Below are 17115 nucleotides of genomic sequence, written 5' to 3' on the forward strand. Positions count from 1 at the left end.
TACTCATTTGAGTCACCTTTGTGATATTTCACTAAGCATTAAAGGCATCATTGTTGTTGAATGAGAAACCATGTTTACTTGTTATGTGTGTGTGTTTGATTAAGAGGGAAATAGAGAGAGATCTGCCAAAAAAATTACACCATAACAAAATACTCATGCGGTGTGACCGGCAATGATCATTCGGTATAACTAGTGTTATTCATGTTTAAAAAACTATTCAAATATGTTATTGTTTCAAAAATCCAGAAAGAAGCTCAGTCTATAAGAGAAAAATTCATTTCTGTAAAATGTTTTGGTTGTCTCATTTATTTAACAGAAGTTGTAGTTGACAGTCATTCAAAATGAGGGGTGGTCCAGTGAAAAGTGAAAAAACAAAGATACAGTATAATTTATATATTTTTTTATTTCATGGTGGCACCGAATGACTTTTTAGGAGGTCAATTTAACAATAGTATAAAAAAACGTGTTTTGCGACAAGCTCTGAATGTGAATGTGCACTCAAGGGTACATTAAACGTATCTCAAATTAAATAGTTTTCCCTTTTCAAATGTTTTCACTTTTGAAAACCTTATACGTCATTAACCCAAATACATTATTGATGTTTACTGATCATGAAAAACATGCAGTTACTTGCTGTATAACTTTGATAGAGCTAAATGCAGTGTATAAAATCTGCTGTCTCAGCCACTGCCTGACAACTAGGGAGTACCCCAAGGCTCAATCCTAGGCCCCACGCTCTTCTCAATTTACACCAACAACATAGCTCAGGCAGTAGGAAGCTCTCTCATCCATTTATATGCAGATGATACAGTCTTATACTCAGCTGGCCCCTCCCCGGATATTGTGTTAAATGCTCTACAACAGGGCTTTCTTAGTGTCCAACAAGCTTTCTCTACCCTTAACCTTGTTCTGAACACCTCCAAAACAAAGGTCATGTTTTCACAACATTCACATTTTCTTCTGACGTCACTTCCTCTTGAACTTGCAGACGTGTTGCTGTGCGTTTTGTTGCCAACCTTACTTTGCTAGCTGACAACTTTACGGTTTTTACTTTTTAATTACCGTTTATATTTTTAGTTTTTCCCTCACAACTTTTTTCCCTCATTCAACTTTTTCACTCCGGACGCTTTATCTGGACATGGTTCGTCAGCACCTTCAACAGCCGAAGCTAAGTAGTAACATTAACATGATGCCTTCTAATTGCAGTCGCTGTACTTATAATATACAGGAGAACGATCGCCTTACGGCGAGGATAGCTGTGCTGCAAGCCCAGTTTCAGACGCAATCGTTAGGCAAGGGTAATTTCAGTGTAGGAAAGGATGAAACAGCGTCTGTGCCACCAGTAAGTACAGATAGTAGTATAAATCCCCCCGCACAGTCCCCGCAGCCGGACAACTTTCTCATGGCTTCTGGAGGGAAATGCTGTAGGAATGCTCAACTGGTGTCGCTCATTCAGCCGACAGAAATTTTCAACCGGTTTTCCCCATTAAGTAGCGAGTCGGAGTCTGAGGCCGAGTCTTCTCTTGTCTCTACTCCTCCCGTTACGGGGTCTGAGACGCCGAAGCTTCCCACCATTAGCTCTGACAAATTGAAAACCCTAGTCATTGGCGACTCCATTACCCGCAGTATTAGACTTAAAACGAATCACCCAGCGATCATACACTGTTTACCAGGGGGCAGGGCTACCGACGTTAAGGCTAATCTGAAGATGGTGCTGGCTAAAGCTAAAACTGGCGAGTGTAGAGAGTATAGAGATATTGTTATCCACGTCGGTACCAACGATGTTAGGATGAAACAGTCAGAGGTCACCAAGCGCAACATAGCTTCAGCATGTAAATCAGCTAGAAAGATGTGTCGGCATCGAGTAATTGTCTCTGGCACCCTCCCAGTTAGGGGGAGTGATGAGCTCTACAGCAGAGTCTCACAACTCAATCGCTGGTTGAAAACTGTTTTCTGCCCCTCCCAAATGATAGAATTTGTAGATAATTGGCCCTCTTTCTGGGACTCACCCACAAACAGGACCAAGCCTGGCCTGCTGAGGAGTGACGGACTCCATCCTAGCTGGAGGGGTGCTCTCATCTTATCTACCAACATAGACAGGGCTCTAACTCCTCTAGCTCCACAATGAAATAGGGTGCAGGCCAGGCAGCAGGCTGTTAGCCAACCTGCCAGCTTAGTGGAGTCTGCCACTAGCATAGTCAGTGTAGTCAGCTCAGCTATCCCCATTGAGACTGTGTCTGTGCCTCGACCTAGGTTGGGCAAAACTAAACATGGCGGTGTTCGCCTTAGCAATCTCACTAGGATAAAGACCTCCTCCATTCCTGCCATTATTGAAAGAGATCGTGATACCTCACATCTCAAAATAGGGCTACTTAATGTTAGATCCCTCACTTCAAAGGCAGTTATAGTCAATGAACTAATCACTGATCATAATCTTGATGTGATTGGCCTGACTGAAACATGGCTTAAGCCTGATGAATTTACTGTGTTAAATGAGGCCTCACCTCTTGGTTACACTAGTGACCATATCCCCCGTGCATCCCGCAAAGGCGGAGGTGTTGCTAACATTTACGATAGCAAATTTCAATTTACAAAAAAAAAAATGACGTTTTCGTCTTTTGAGCTTCTAGTCATGAAATCTATGCAGCCTACTCAATCACTTTTTATACCTACTGTTTACAGGCCTCCTGGGCCATATACAGCGTTCCTCACTGAGTTCCCTGAATTCCTATCGGACCTTGTAGTCATAGCAGATAATATTCAAATTTTTGGTGATTTTAATATTCATATGGAAAAGTCCACAGACCCACTCCAAAAGGCTTTTGGAGCCATCATCGACTCAGTGGGTTTTGTCCAACATGTCTCTGGACCTACTCACTGCCACAGTCATACTCTGGACCTAGTTTTGTCCCATGGAATAAATGTTGTGGATCTTAATGTTTTTCCTCATAATCCTGGACTATCGGACCACCATTTTATTACGTTTGCAATCGCAACAAATAATCTGCTCAGACCCCAACCAAGGAGCATCAAAAGTCGTGCTATAAATTCTCAGACAACACAAAGATTTCTTGATGCCCTTCCAGACTCCTTCTGCCTACCCAAAGACGTCAGAGGACAAAATCAGTTAACCACCTAACTGAGGAACTCAATTTAACCTTGCGCAATACCCTAGATGCAGTTGCACCCCTAAAAACGAAAAACATTTGTCATAAGAAACTAGCTCCCTGGTATACAGAAAATACCCGAGCTCTGAAGCAAGCTTCCAGAAAATTGGAATGGAAATGGCGCCACACCAAACTGGAAGTCTTCCGACTAGCTTGGAAAGACAGTACCGTGCAGTATCGAAGAGCCCTCACTGCTGCTCGATCATCCTACTTTTCCAACTTAATTGAGGAAAATAAGAACAATCCAAAATTTCTTTTTGATACTGTTGCAAAGCTAACTAAAAAGCAGCATTCCCCAAGTGAGGATGGCTTTCACTTCAGCAGTAATAAATTCATGAACTTCTTTGATCTTTTCATGATCATTAGAAAGCAAATTACGGACTCCTCTTTAAATCTGCGTATTCCTCCAAAGCTTAGCTGTCCTGAGTCTGCACAACTCTGCCAGGACCTAGGATCAAGAGAGACACTTAAGTGTTTTAGTACTATATCTCTTGACACAATGATAAAAATAATCATGGCCTCTAAACCTTCAAGCTGCATACTGGATCCTATTCCAACTAAATTACTGAAAGAGCTGCTTCATGTGCTTGGCCCTCCTATGTTGAACATAATAAACGGCTCTCTATCCACCGGATGTGTACCAAACTCACTAAAAGTGGCAGTAATAAAGCCTCTCTTGAAAAAGCCAAACCTTGACCCAGAAAATATAATAAACTATCGGCCTATATCGAATCATCCATTCCTCTCAAAAATTTTAGAAAAAGCTGTTGCGCAGCAACTCACTGCCTTCCTGAAGACAAACAATGTATACGAAATGCTTCAGTCTGGTTTTAGACCCCATCATAGCACTGAGACTGCACTTGTGAAGGTGGTAAATGACCTTTTAATGGCGTCAGACCGAGGCTCTGCATCTGTCCTCGTGCTACTAGACCTTAGTGCTGCCTTTGATACCATCGATCACCACATTCTTTTGGAGAGACTGGAAACCCAAATTGGTCTACACGGACAAGTTCTGGCCTGGTTTAGATCTTATCTGTCGGAAAGATATCAGTTTGTCTCTGTGAATGGTTTGTCCTCTGACAAATCAACTGTACATTTCGGTGTTCCTCAAGGTTCCGTTTTAGGACCACTATTGTTTTCACTATATATTTTACCTCTTGGGGATGTTATTCGAAAACATAATGTTAACTTTCACTGCTATGCGGATGACACACAGCTGTACATTTCAATGAAACATGGTGAAGCCCCAAAATTGCCCTCGCTAGAAGCCTGTGTTTCAGACATAAGGAAGTGGATGGCTAAAAACGTTCTACTTTTAAACTCAGACAAAACAGAGATGCTTGTTCTAGGTCCCAAGAAACAAAGAGATATTCTGTTAAATCTGACAATTAATCTTGATGGTTGTAAAGTCGTCTCAAATAAAACGGTGAAGGACCTCAGCGTTACTCTGGACCCTGATCTCTCTTTTGACGAACATATCAAGACTGTTTCAAGGACAGCTTTTTTTCCATCTACGTAACATTGCAAAAATCAGAAATGTTCTGTCCAAAAATGATGCAGAAAAATTAATCCATGCTTTTGTTACTTCTAGGTTAGACTACTGCAATGCTCTACTTTCCGGCTACCCAGATAAAGCACTAAATAAACTTCAGTTAGTGCTAAATATGGCTGCTAGAATCCTGACTAGAACCAAGAAATTTGATCATATTACTCCAGTGCTAGCTTCCCTACACTGGCTTCCTGTTAAGGCAAGGGCTGATTTCAAAGTTTTACTGTTAACCTATAAAGCGTTACATGGGCTTGCTCCTACCTATCTTTCCGAGTTGGTCCTGCCGTACATACCTACACGTACGCTACGGTCACAAGACGCAGGCCTCCTAATTGTCCCTAGAATTTCTAAGCAAACAGCTGGAGGCAGGGCTTTCTCCTATAGATCTCCATTTTTATGGAATAGTCTGCCTACCCATGTGAGAGACGCAGACTCGGTCTCAACCTTTAAGTCTTTACTGAAGACTTATCTCTTCAGTAGGTCATATGATTGAGTGTAGTCTGGCCCAGGAGTGTGAAGGTGAACGGAAAGGCTCTGGAGCAACGAACCGCCCTTGCTGTCTCTGCCTGGCCGGTTCCCCTCTCTCCACTGGGATTCTCTGCCTCTAAACCCTATTACAGGGGCTGAGTCACTGGCTTACTGGTGCTCTTTCATGCCGTCCCTAGGAGGGGTGCGTCACTTGAGTGGGTTGAGTTACTGAGGTGATCTTCCTGTCTGGGTTGGCGCCCCCCCTTGGTTTGTGCTGTGGTGGAGATCTTTGTGGGCTATACTCGGCCTTGTCTCAGGATGGTAAGTTGGTGGTTGAAGATATCCCTCTAGTGGTGTGGGGGCTGTGCTTTGGCAAAGTGGGTGGGGTTATATCCTTCCTGTTTGGCCCTGTCCGGGGGTATCTTCGGATGGGTCCACAGTGTCTCCTGACCCCTCCTGTCTCAGCCTCCAGTATTTATGCTGCAGTAGTTTATGTGTTGGGGGGCTAGGGTCAGTTGGTTATATCTGGAGTATTTCTCCTGTCTTATCCGGTGTCCTGTGTGAATTTAAGTATGCTCTCTCTAATTCTCTCCTTCTCTCTTTCTTTCTCTCTCTTCGAGGACCTGAGCCCTAGGACCATGCGTCAGGACTACCGGGCATGATGACTCCTTGCTGTCCCCAGTCCACCTGGCCTTGCTGCTGTTCCAGTTTCAACTGTTCTGCCTGCGGCTATGGAACCCTGACCTGTCCACCGGACGTGCTACCTGTCCCAGACCTGCTGTTTTCAACTCTCTAGAGACCGCAGGAGCGGTAGAGATACTCTTAATGATCGGCTATGAAAAGCCAACTGACATTTACTCCTGATTATTATTTGACCATGCTGGTCATTTATGAACATTTGAACATCTTGGCCATGTTCTGTTATAATCTCCACCCGGCACAGCCAGAAGAGGACTGGCCACCCCTCATAGCCTGGTTCCTCTCTAGGTTTCTTCCTAGGTTTTGGCCTTTCTAGGGAGTTTTTCCTAGCCGCCGCGCTTCTATACACCTGCATTGCTTGCTGTTTGGTGTTTTAGGCTGGGTTTCTGTACAGCACTTCGAGATATTAGCTGATGTACGAAGGGCTATATAAAATAAACTTGATTTGATTTGATGTGGTTTGGTAAGAAGAATGCCCCTCTTCCCACAGGTGTTATTACTACCTCTGAGGGTTTAGAGCTTGAGGTAGTCACCGCTTACAAGTACTTGGGAGTATGGCTAGACGGTGCACTGTCCTTCTCTCAGCACATATCAAAGCTGCAGGCTAAAGTTAAATCTAGACTTGGTTTCCTCTATCGTAATCGTTCCTCTTTCACCCCAGCTGCCAAACTAACTTTGATTCAGATGACCATCCTACCCATGCTAGATTACGGAGACATAATTTATAGATCTGCAGGTAAGGGTGCTCTCTAGCGGCTAGATGTTCTTTACCATTCGGCCATCAAATTTGCTACCAATGCTCCTTATAGGACGCGTCACTGCACTCTATACTCTTCTGTAAACTGGTCATCTCGGTATACCCATTGCAAGACCCACTGGTTGATGCTTATTTATAAAACCCTCTTAGGCCTCACTCCCCCCTATCTGAGATATCTACTGCAGCCCTCATTCTCCACATACAACACCCGTTCTGCCAGTCACATTCTGTTATAGGTCCCCAAAGCGCACACATCCCTGTGTTGCTCCTCTTTTTAGTTCACTGCAGCTAGACTGGAATGAGCTGCAACAAACACTCAAACTGGACAGTTTTATCTCAATCTCTTCATTCAAAAACTCAAGCATGGGCACTCTTACTGACAGTTGTGGCTGCTTTGTATGATGTATTGTTGTCTCTACCTTCTTGACCTTTGTGCTGTTGACTTTGCCCAATAATGTTTCTACCATGTTTTTGTGCTGCTACCATGTTGAGTTGCTAACATGTTGTTGTCATGCTGTGTTGTCATGTGTTGCTGCCTTGTCAAGTTGTTGTCTTAGGTCTCTCTTTATGTAGTGTTGTGTGTCTCTCTTGTTTTGATGTGTTTTTTGTCCCATATATATATATTGTATTTATTTTTTAAATCCCAGGCCCCTTCCCCGCAGGAGGCCTTTTGCCTTTTGGTAGGCAGTCATTGTAAATAAAAATGTGTTCTTAAATTAACTGACTTGCCTAGTTAAATAAATACAAAAAATAAAATAATAAAAATGTGGAAACGTCATGTGGACCGCAATGTGACGTTTTAATTGATATCCACCTAACGGCATGAAAAAATGTTTCCGCCCGGTCTCGAACCGGGGAACTTTCGCGTGTTAGGCGAACGTGATAATCACTACACTACGGAAACTGTTTTAAGTAGCGGACACATAATGATTCTGGCCACAACCCCACTACCCTTAATAGTCAGGTGAGATACTAAACCCAATAGAAATTGAACATATTGTAAGTATGACCATTTTTTAAAAATAAATAAAATGGTTAAACGCTAGTAAGGAAGGGCAAAAGTCTGGCCTCTCCGTCGGGGAATAGAACACCAGTGTGACAGGCATGGATACAGACAAGGTTGAGTGGACTGGAATTAAATTGGCCAGTTCCGAAGCCTTTCAGGTTGCTTTGATATTGAGGTGTAACCTACAAACAAAACCACAACTGAATATGATTACAATTTTGGCTACTATTGCATGTTAGGTGTCCTTCAACAACTTTGAAGACGTTCATCTGGGTCATATACGCTGGAAACAAAACAAGTCGAAACTGGGAGGGACAACATGAAGATTGCCCAATAAGAAACACAAAACATTTTAAAGTGTTTTATGTTATGTGCCCTGAACATGACCATGATATGCCTAATGATTTTTCTGAAAGACCTCGGACCGGGGTAGTAGGCGCAAAACAGGAGAATACAGGCTCCGTGCATCTTGGGCGAAATATTATAGGGCGGGGAAGTTGTACCACTGTCGGAGAATTGAACCCCGGGCTCCTGCGGGCCGTTGCGTGAGACAGTCGCCACAACACTTGGCCACAGCAATGCCTAGTTAACTCACTCAATAGGTAAGAAAAAATGTATACTAACAAGCGATTATACAATGGGGCCGTAACTACGTGGATCATTTAGACAATCGTCACAACTGTTTATAAACAGTGCTCTTCTGACGAAGGGATTGTGTTAACATGTGAGCTACACAGCTAGCTAGATAAACTAGACTTTTTCTGGGCAAGATGTTGTTGATGATTCATTTACTGGAGAGTGAGACCAAAATCATGGACACTGGACCAGGGTGGACTTAGATATAGTAAAGGCAGTTTATTCAGAGTTAAAGATATCTTGCAAAGCGTGCACGGGCTCGTTCATTTGGGTCAGAGGGAACCAGCAGAAGAGAGCCCCGAAACATGGTGTGCATTTACATTTTATACATTAAAATGACGTAGGTAGATTCTGGTAGTCTGTGCTCCTGACTGGTCGATGAGGGTTGAGGAAAGTCCCGACGCTGTTGCTGTGTAGATTACGCTCCTTCACCCCAAAGACTGAGGTCAGACAGTTTCTGCAATATTGTCTGAGCTATTCGCACCTGTATACAATGGCCACTGTTCGCTCAAGGCTAACCACAGCTTCCCAGCTTCTTATCTGAGCTAACTGTTACTTCCAGCACACACACACATTTCAGACTGCTTGTTCATATCTTATGCTCAGATACATTTGTTGCAATTTCAGGCTGTGGCCTCATGGTTAGACAGAGCACTGGTAAGAGTAGAGACTAATGGAAAATGCAGTAGTTATAACAGGTTCTAAGTAGTTATAACAGGTTCTAACAGTCCAACGCTGTTAATTAAGGATATTATTTATTACAATGTCGAACCGTCAGCACAACTCTGTTTGTTTAGTACCAAAATGTAAAAATAAAGTTTTAATTTGTTACATTTTACATAACATTTCCTTGTTCACCTGTTGTGTGTGTTGGTTGTGGAACTTTGGTGTCCTAGGAATGTATTTATCTGTGTCTTTCTTTTCTATATGTCCAGTGCCAGATTAATGCAGGGGTTTACCAGGGCTGAAGCCCCTGGGCCCAGGCCCATGGGGGGCACCAAGAGGAAGCAAATGTAAAAAATGTTTTAACAAAAAGGAAATATATACAGTATATATTATATGTAGTATATATTATGTACTTTTTTTACTGCAACTGCCAACCACAGGATGACTCAGGAGCCCACTCTCAATGAGTGTAGACAGCCTGCTGCTGTCTAATGCAGCTCTGCTAATCATCAGATGGGATAGGAGAGGAGATAGGGGTCCCACATGGGTAACTGGGGGGGCTCTGCCTTGATTAATACATGTTTGTAAAATAAACTGCATAATAAATAAATGTAAATAAGTGTGACTTGTCAATTGTGTGAGTTAGGGGCTGGGCAAAACTTCAGTCTCGTGAACAAGGTCTTCACATTTTTCATAGAGATAAGCGATTCATAGAGTACCCTTGGAAGGTTTTAAATGAAGTGTGAACAATGACATCTTTGAGGGGCTCATTATCTGCATATTGTGTGTGTTTGTCCAGGTGATGGTGAGGGTGTAGAAGAGAGAGGCGGTGGTTCAGGAAAATGGCTACCTTAGCATCCTACAGCAGTGAGTCCCCACACACACACCTTCAGACAAGACCTTAACACCTTCAAAGCACCGGGTACACACAAACACACACACACACACACACACTTGTCAACACCGCATCACTGACAAAGCCATGCTACACTCTCTTTGGTCATATTAGCTATGGATATCAAATCAAATTTTATTTGTCACATACACATGGTTAGCAGATGTTAATGCGAGTGTAGCGAAATGCTTGTGCTTCTAGTTCCGACCATGCAGTAATATCTAACAAGTAATCTAACCTAATAATTCCACAACAACTACCTTATACACACAAGTGTAAAGGAATGAATAAGAATATGTACATAAAAATATATGAATGAGTGATGGCCGAACGGCATAGGCAAGATGCAGTAGATGGTATAGAGTACAGTATATACATATGAGATGAGTAATGTAGGGTATGTAAACATTATATAAAGTGGCATTGTTTAAAGTGGCTAGTGATACATTTATGAATCAGTTATCTATGTTTATTGACTTAAAGCATCTCAAATTTAACTCAGCACCCCCTCTCTCCTCCTCAGTTAGCACCACTCTAACAGTGCTACCGCCCCCTACTGTTCGCTGTAAGCAGATGACTGTCTCTGGGAAGCATCTCACTGTGCTCAAAGGTATGAGGGCCAGATGGCCAGTACTGACAACTCATTTGAGAGTCAATACTAGTTCCACTGACGCAATAATTGGATTAGATAGATGGATTAGATTGATGTTACTTAAACTGCTGCCTCCTGACCATATTTCTCCTCTCTCTCCGTATCCACCTTTTCCCATTTCAACCCTTTTCTTTCCCCCTCTCCTCCCCCCTTTCTCAGTATTAAATGAGTGTTCTCTGGAGGAGGTGACTGAAGGATGTGAGGATTCTGCCAAACTTTAACTCCTCCTACCTGCCCATGATGCCAGATGGATATGTGATGCTTGTTGACAACGTGTGGTACGACTGTGTGTGTGTGTGGGCTGAGGGGAGTAACTTTTATTTGTGCATTGTGTTGACTGGACAATGTTAGTACCCTACATTATAAGTTGGTGTCCACACATAAGGCACGATCCTGGCTCAGTTGACATGCCGGTAAGTGAAATCAAACAGCTGATTGAGCTGTCATGTGACCTAATTCTGCAGACAATACATTCACGGGTCACTATGGAGGAGTTTTGGTTCCTGACTCAAAGAGAATACCCTGCTGTCTCTCTGAGCAGTAATGTAGCGTTCAAAACTGGGAACTCCTTCTTCAGAGCGTTCAAGACAACTGGGAACTTGGAAAAACGAGCTCAGACTGAAAAATCGTTTTGAACGGTCATCCAACTTGGGAAGTGGCCTTTTTCTAGAGCTCCGACTTTCCGACCTGAAGATCACTGACGTCATGATGTGACCTCGTTTTTTTCTGGGTTACTAGTAGTCTTGAAATCACCATAAAACTCATGGTACCCTTTGCCAGCTCATATCTGTGTGAAGCTGGATTCAGTGCTCTCGTCTGCATTAAAACCAAATATCGATCCAGGTTGGATGTGACAGCAGAGATGAGGTGTGCACTGTCGACCACGCCCCCTGACTTTGAGAAGCTCTAACGCGACATGCATCAAGCACACCCATCTTATTAGGGATGGTGAGATAAAATACATTATGTCAGACAAATTTGCAAATGACTGTCAAAGTTAACACTGGCTGTTAATTGAAAAAATGCACATTGTTGGGGGTCGCAATAATTTTCAGATCAAAATGGGGTCGTGGTCCAAAAAATGTTGGGAACCCCTGGCTTCTAACATTGATCGCGCTGCAGAGATGGAATGTTGGTCGTATGTGTTTGCCCGTTAGCCGGGAGCTTTGGAATACAAGTGTGAATCCTTAGCCCAGGGCTAAAGCTTTGCCCAGGGTGACCAAATGCTGTATGAACACAGGATAAGCTAGCCTGGGGCTAAGAACAATACAGTGTGAAATGGCCTATAGTGTCTTCGCTAGTACATCTAACTTGTCTTCCTCACATCTGTGATGTCATATCTTGTCTATCCTCCCAGCCACCAGAGGTTGCCATGGCATTGTTCTGCAGGATAGAGTGTGGCCTGTCAACTACCCAGCATGCTCAGCACCCTGGAGGAACAAGACTTCCTGTTCTAGCTGCAGCTCATCAACTTGCCACCGGACGACTCCAAAGAGGTGTGTGTGAGAAAGAGAGATACATTACTGAGCCTGTCCGCCCCAATTAAGGTGCCACCAGCAGCTTTTACGCCTCGTCTGGAAACCCGAGGGTGAGGGATGTGTGGAAGTGGAGGTTCTGGACAGCTGAGGAAGGAAGGTATCTAGACAAACGTACCATCATTGTGACCAATTAGTTTATTAAGTCGTTGAATTGTTTTTGACACTTGTGGCAGGCAGCCCTATCTTATTTCTGTGAAGAACAGTTTTCAAACACCTTTCCATTTTCTCGGTTTCTTCTCTCTTTTCTCTACTCTCTTGCCCTTTCCCTCCATTACGTTTCCTCCAGACATGACGCTTGGCATTCAGGCCAAAGTGTTCTATCTTGGTTTCATCAGACCAGAGAATGTTTCTCATGGTCTTAGAGTCTTTTAGGTGCCTTTTGGCAACCTCCAAGCATGCTGTCATGTGCTTTTACTGAGGAGTGCAGTTTCTATTTGTTGGCTTTATGTATGCTATTTTTATATAGTTGTCAATGAAAATATACGTAACTTTTCAGGTTTGTATCATTTTCATTTAGATTTGGATTACATTTTGATTAACCGGATGGCAATGATTTTGAGATATGAAGACATTATTATAAATAAAATGAAACTGTTCCACGAAAATGTGCATAGGAAAACCATAACTGGCAAGCAGATTGGTAGAAATTGTCAAATAAATTGGTTATTCCACACAAGAAAGTTGCCGACTCCTCATGTAGCCTATTACCAGAAACTTTAGGAGAGTAATTGCAGAATCTGCGAAAGCCAGCAGGAGCGGGAGGAGAATGGTTGGGTGGCAGGATTGAGTAGCTTGGATGAAAAGGTGCCCAGAGTAAACTGCCTGCTACTCAGGCTCAGAGGCTAAGATATGCATATTATTAGTAGATTTGGATAGAAAACACTCTGAAGTTTCTAAAACTGTTTGAATGATGTCTGTGAGTATAACAGAACTCATATGGCAGGCAAAAACCTGAGAAAAAAATTCAACCAGGAAGTGGGAAATCTGAGGTTGTAGGTTTGCCTATCCAATATACAGTGAGATATTGGTCATTTTGCACTTCCTAAGGCTTCCACTAGATGTCAAAAGTCTTTAGAACCTTGTTTGATGCTTCTACTGTGAAGAATGAGGGAAGGAGAGCTCTTTGAGTCAGGTGTCTGGCACGAGCTGAACATGCGCAGTCACGTGAGAGCGACCTGCATTCCATCGCATTCTGAAGACAAAGGAATTCTCCGGTTGAAACATTATTGAAGATTTATGTTAAAAACATCCTAAAGATTGATTCTATACATCGTTTGACATGTTTCTACGAACTGTAAAGGAATTGTTTGACTTTTTGTCTGACCTGCGCGTCATGAATGTGGATTACTGGACTGAACGCGCGAACAAAATGAAGGTATTTGGACATAAATGATGGACTATATCGAACAAAACAAACATTTATTGTGGAACTGTGATTCCTGGGAGTGCATTCTGATGAAGATCATCAAAGGTAAGTGAATATTTATAATGCTATTTCTGACTTCTGTTGACTCCAAAAAATGGCAGATATCTATGGCTTATTTGGGCTCTGAGCGCTGTACTCAGATTATAGCATGGTGTGCTTTTTCCGTAAAGTTTTTTTGAAATCTGACACAGCGGTTGCATTAGGGAGAAGTTTATCTAAAGTTCCATGTTTAATACTTGTATCTTTTATCAATGTTTATTATGAGTATTTCTGTAAATTGATGTGGCTCTCTGCAAAATCACCGGATGTTTTGGAGGCAAAACATTACTGAACATAACGCGCCAATGTAAACTAAGAGTTTTGGATATAAATATGAACTTTATTGAACAAAGCATACATGTATTGTGTAACATGAAGTCCTGTGAGTGTCATCTGATGAAGATCATCAAAGGTTAGTGATTAATTCTATCTCTATTTCTAATTTTTGTGACTCCTCTCTTTGGCTGGAAAAATGGCTGTGTTTTTCTGTGACTTGGCTCTGACCTAACATAATCGTTTGTGGTGCTTTCGCCGAAAAGCCTATTTGAAATCGGACACTGTGGTGGGATTAACAAGAAGTGTATCTTTAAAATGGTGTAAAATACTTGTTTGTCTGAGGAATTTTAATTATGAGATTTCTGTTTTTGAATTTGGCGCCCTGCACTTTCACTGGTTGTTGTCATATCGATCCCGTTAACGGGATCTCAGCCGTAAGAAGTTTTAAGGTATTTTCTTCTGGTTATCTAGATCTCTGGCTTTGTCTTGAGTCATTTGTGTCTTATTTCATCAAACCGTAAGCTTAAAGCATCAGACAAGCTCAATGTATATGTTTGATTTTACTAAAACACATAGGGAGTGTCTATATATGGAAAGTCAAAACATTTTGAGCAGTCAATTGGTCGAAAGAACAGACTGCTTTCGGGGACAGCCCTAGTCCAAATCAATGTATTTGAAACGGAGCACGGAGGGCACTTCTCGAAAGCGTACTCTGTTTGTATATATTTTGAAGCATGCATCAATGCAAGCTAAAAGGAAGTCGGCAGACCTGCAACCCTCGTAGCGTGTGCACGTTTTTTCATCTGGAGCTGAAACATGGAGAGAGGGGAGAAAGAGTGCAGTTTAAAGGTTTATCATTAATAACTGACACAATTATATAATGAATACATATTAGAATAATACATAATAGTTAATGTATTGTGACTGGTTAGTGTTTTAATTACTCAACAAGTAGTGCCCCAAGGTGGGATCGAATAGTGTTTCAAAAGAAGCAGAAAATGTAAAATAAGGTCACCAAAATTTCCTTTACGGCTATACACTTATGGCTGCTGACTGGATGAAACAAATGATATTACTAAACTTAAGCAATGTTTTACAAATTGGTAATAAACTGAATTTTAGTAGTAGTAGGAGAAGTAAACGTTTAACCTGTAATTGTAATCATGTAGTTGCAGTGTAATATTCCACCACTAGATGGCGATGCTCAATATCATAATTTTCCATCAAAGGAAATATATATTTTTTAAAGCTGACAATTGATGAAATACTAAGAGGAAAATGCACAACTTGTGGTTAATATGTTCAGGATGGGAGGAAAAAAAATACAAAGTTACCTAGTTAGAGAAATGTACGTTAAGCCTCTTAATTATTTCAGTCCGATTTGAGTTATTTTACGAAGTCAGCATGGCTTAACATAGTTTCTTTCGTTTATGACCTCGACATTGTTGCTGGATAGATACTTTCATATCTAACATACTGGCGATGCTAGCTAGCTAACCTCATACCTGGATGCCTCACTCTAGTTCCCGAGAGAGCAGCATACTGGTAAGTCAACTTTGTAATCATCTTTAAAGTTGTTTTACATGCAATCGTACAAGCTAGATAGATAGATATTTTGTTAAAAAGCCTGTTGTCATTCCTTGGTTGTTTCTTTGGAACTAGCTAAGTTATCACTAGCTAGTTAGATGGATACTAATGTGATGTACAGGAGGCTACAGTAACGTTACAGTATTACTGAACAACAACAATATAGCCTTGTCACTACTAGTTGGCAAGTTCCAATTCTCTAGGCCGTCCAATCACAAACCTGAAGCCCCCTGTCCCCAGCAGGAAAGACCAGGAAAAAGTGTTGGCTTAAGGTACAACTTCCTATTGAGGAAATGTAAGACAACTCCGTGTCATATTTAGAGTTACTGACATGAATAGATGCATATACAAGCAATCTATCAAATGTATTTTATAAAGCCCCATTTACATCAGCAGTTGTCACAAAGTGCTTATACAGATACCCAGCCTAAATCCCCAAAGAGCAAGCAATGCAGACGTAGAAGCACAGTGGCTAAGAAAAACTCCCTAGAAAGGTAGGAACCTAGGAAGAAACCTAGAGGTACCTGACTTAGAGGGGTGGCCAGTCCTCTTCTGGCTGTGCTGGTGGAGATTATAAAAGAGGACAGCCATTTAGCTAGATTATTCTTCAAGATGTTTAAACGTTCATAGATGACCAGCAGTGTCAAATAATAGAGGGTTATAGAGGGTGCAATAGTTCAGCACCTCAGGAGTAAATGCCAGTTGGCTCTTCATAGCTGAGCATTTAGAGGTTGAGAGAGACAGTAGGTCCGGTAGAGAGAGACAGGATCTAACAGCGGGTCTGGGACAAGTTAGTACCTCCGGTGAGCCTTGAGCAGGTCAGGGTTCCATAGCTGCAGACAGAAATAGCAGACTGGATCAGCAGCATGACTAGGTGGACTGGATACAGGGACAGCCAGGAGTCGTCAGGCCAGGTAGTCCTGAGGCATGGTCCTAGAGCTCATGTCATGCATCCTTTATTTAACTTGAGTGTAGACTAAGCCATAGAGGTTTGTAACTTCACATGATTTAGCCTAGTTGTCAATCCAGATCTTAATATTTGATATCCTTTTTACTGTACACTGTTGATAGTCATTTTCCCCAAGCGAATCACTGAATGGCCTACCACATACTACAAGGATGTGGTCAGGTTGACACTTCTAAGTCATAATAACACAGAACACACACACACACATCAGATTGCAAGGGCAAGTACAATGAGCAGTTGGGAAAGTTAATTCTGCTGCGTGGGTTGCCAGATACACACACACACAAACTTAATTCATTTGTTGTATTGTATTTATTATGGGTCCCCATTAGCTGCTGCCAAGACAGCAGTTACTCTTCTTCAGGTCCAGCAAAATTAAGGCAGTTATACAATTTTAAAAGCATTACAATACATTCACAACACATTAAGTGTGTGCCCTCAGGCCACTACTCTACTACCACATATCTACAACACAAAATCCTTGTGTACGTGTGTGTACAGTGCGTATGCATGTGTCTCTTCACAGTCCCTGCTGTTCCATAAGTTGTATTTTATCTGTTTTTTAAATCAAATTTTACTGCTTGCATGAGTTACTTGATGTGGAATAGAGTTCCATGTAGTCATGGCTCTATGTACTACTGTGCGCCTCCCATAGTCTGTTCTGTTTAGGTTAGTGTGTAGTCAAGGCTTTGTCATTAAATTATATTGTGCCTATTTTTCAGATCTGCCAACCTGCTCGGTGGGTGACAGGTAACCGTCTTTCCACCAAGCTGTTCCAGGCCTTGAG

At 42.0% G+C, this 17115-nt stretch overlaps 1 non-coding gene across 1 annotated transcript; it reads right to left on the bottom strand.

The window, feature by feature from the left end:
* Positions 1–7471: 7471 nt before the first annotated feature.
* trnav-aac lies at positions 7472–7544 on the bottom strand. The gene has a single exon. It is a non-coding gene; the product is annotated as a tRNA-Val (tRNA).
* Positions 7545–17115: the final 9571 nt, after the last annotated feature.

Source organism: Salvelinus namaycush, chromosome 21, assembly GCF_016432855.1.
Source record: "Salvelinus namaycush isolate Seneca chromosome 21, SaNama_1.0, whole genome shotgun sequence".
NCBI classification, from domain to species: domain Eukaryota; kingdom Metazoa; phylum Chordata; class Actinopteri; order Salmoniformes; family Salmonidae; genus Salvelinus; species Salvelinus namaycush.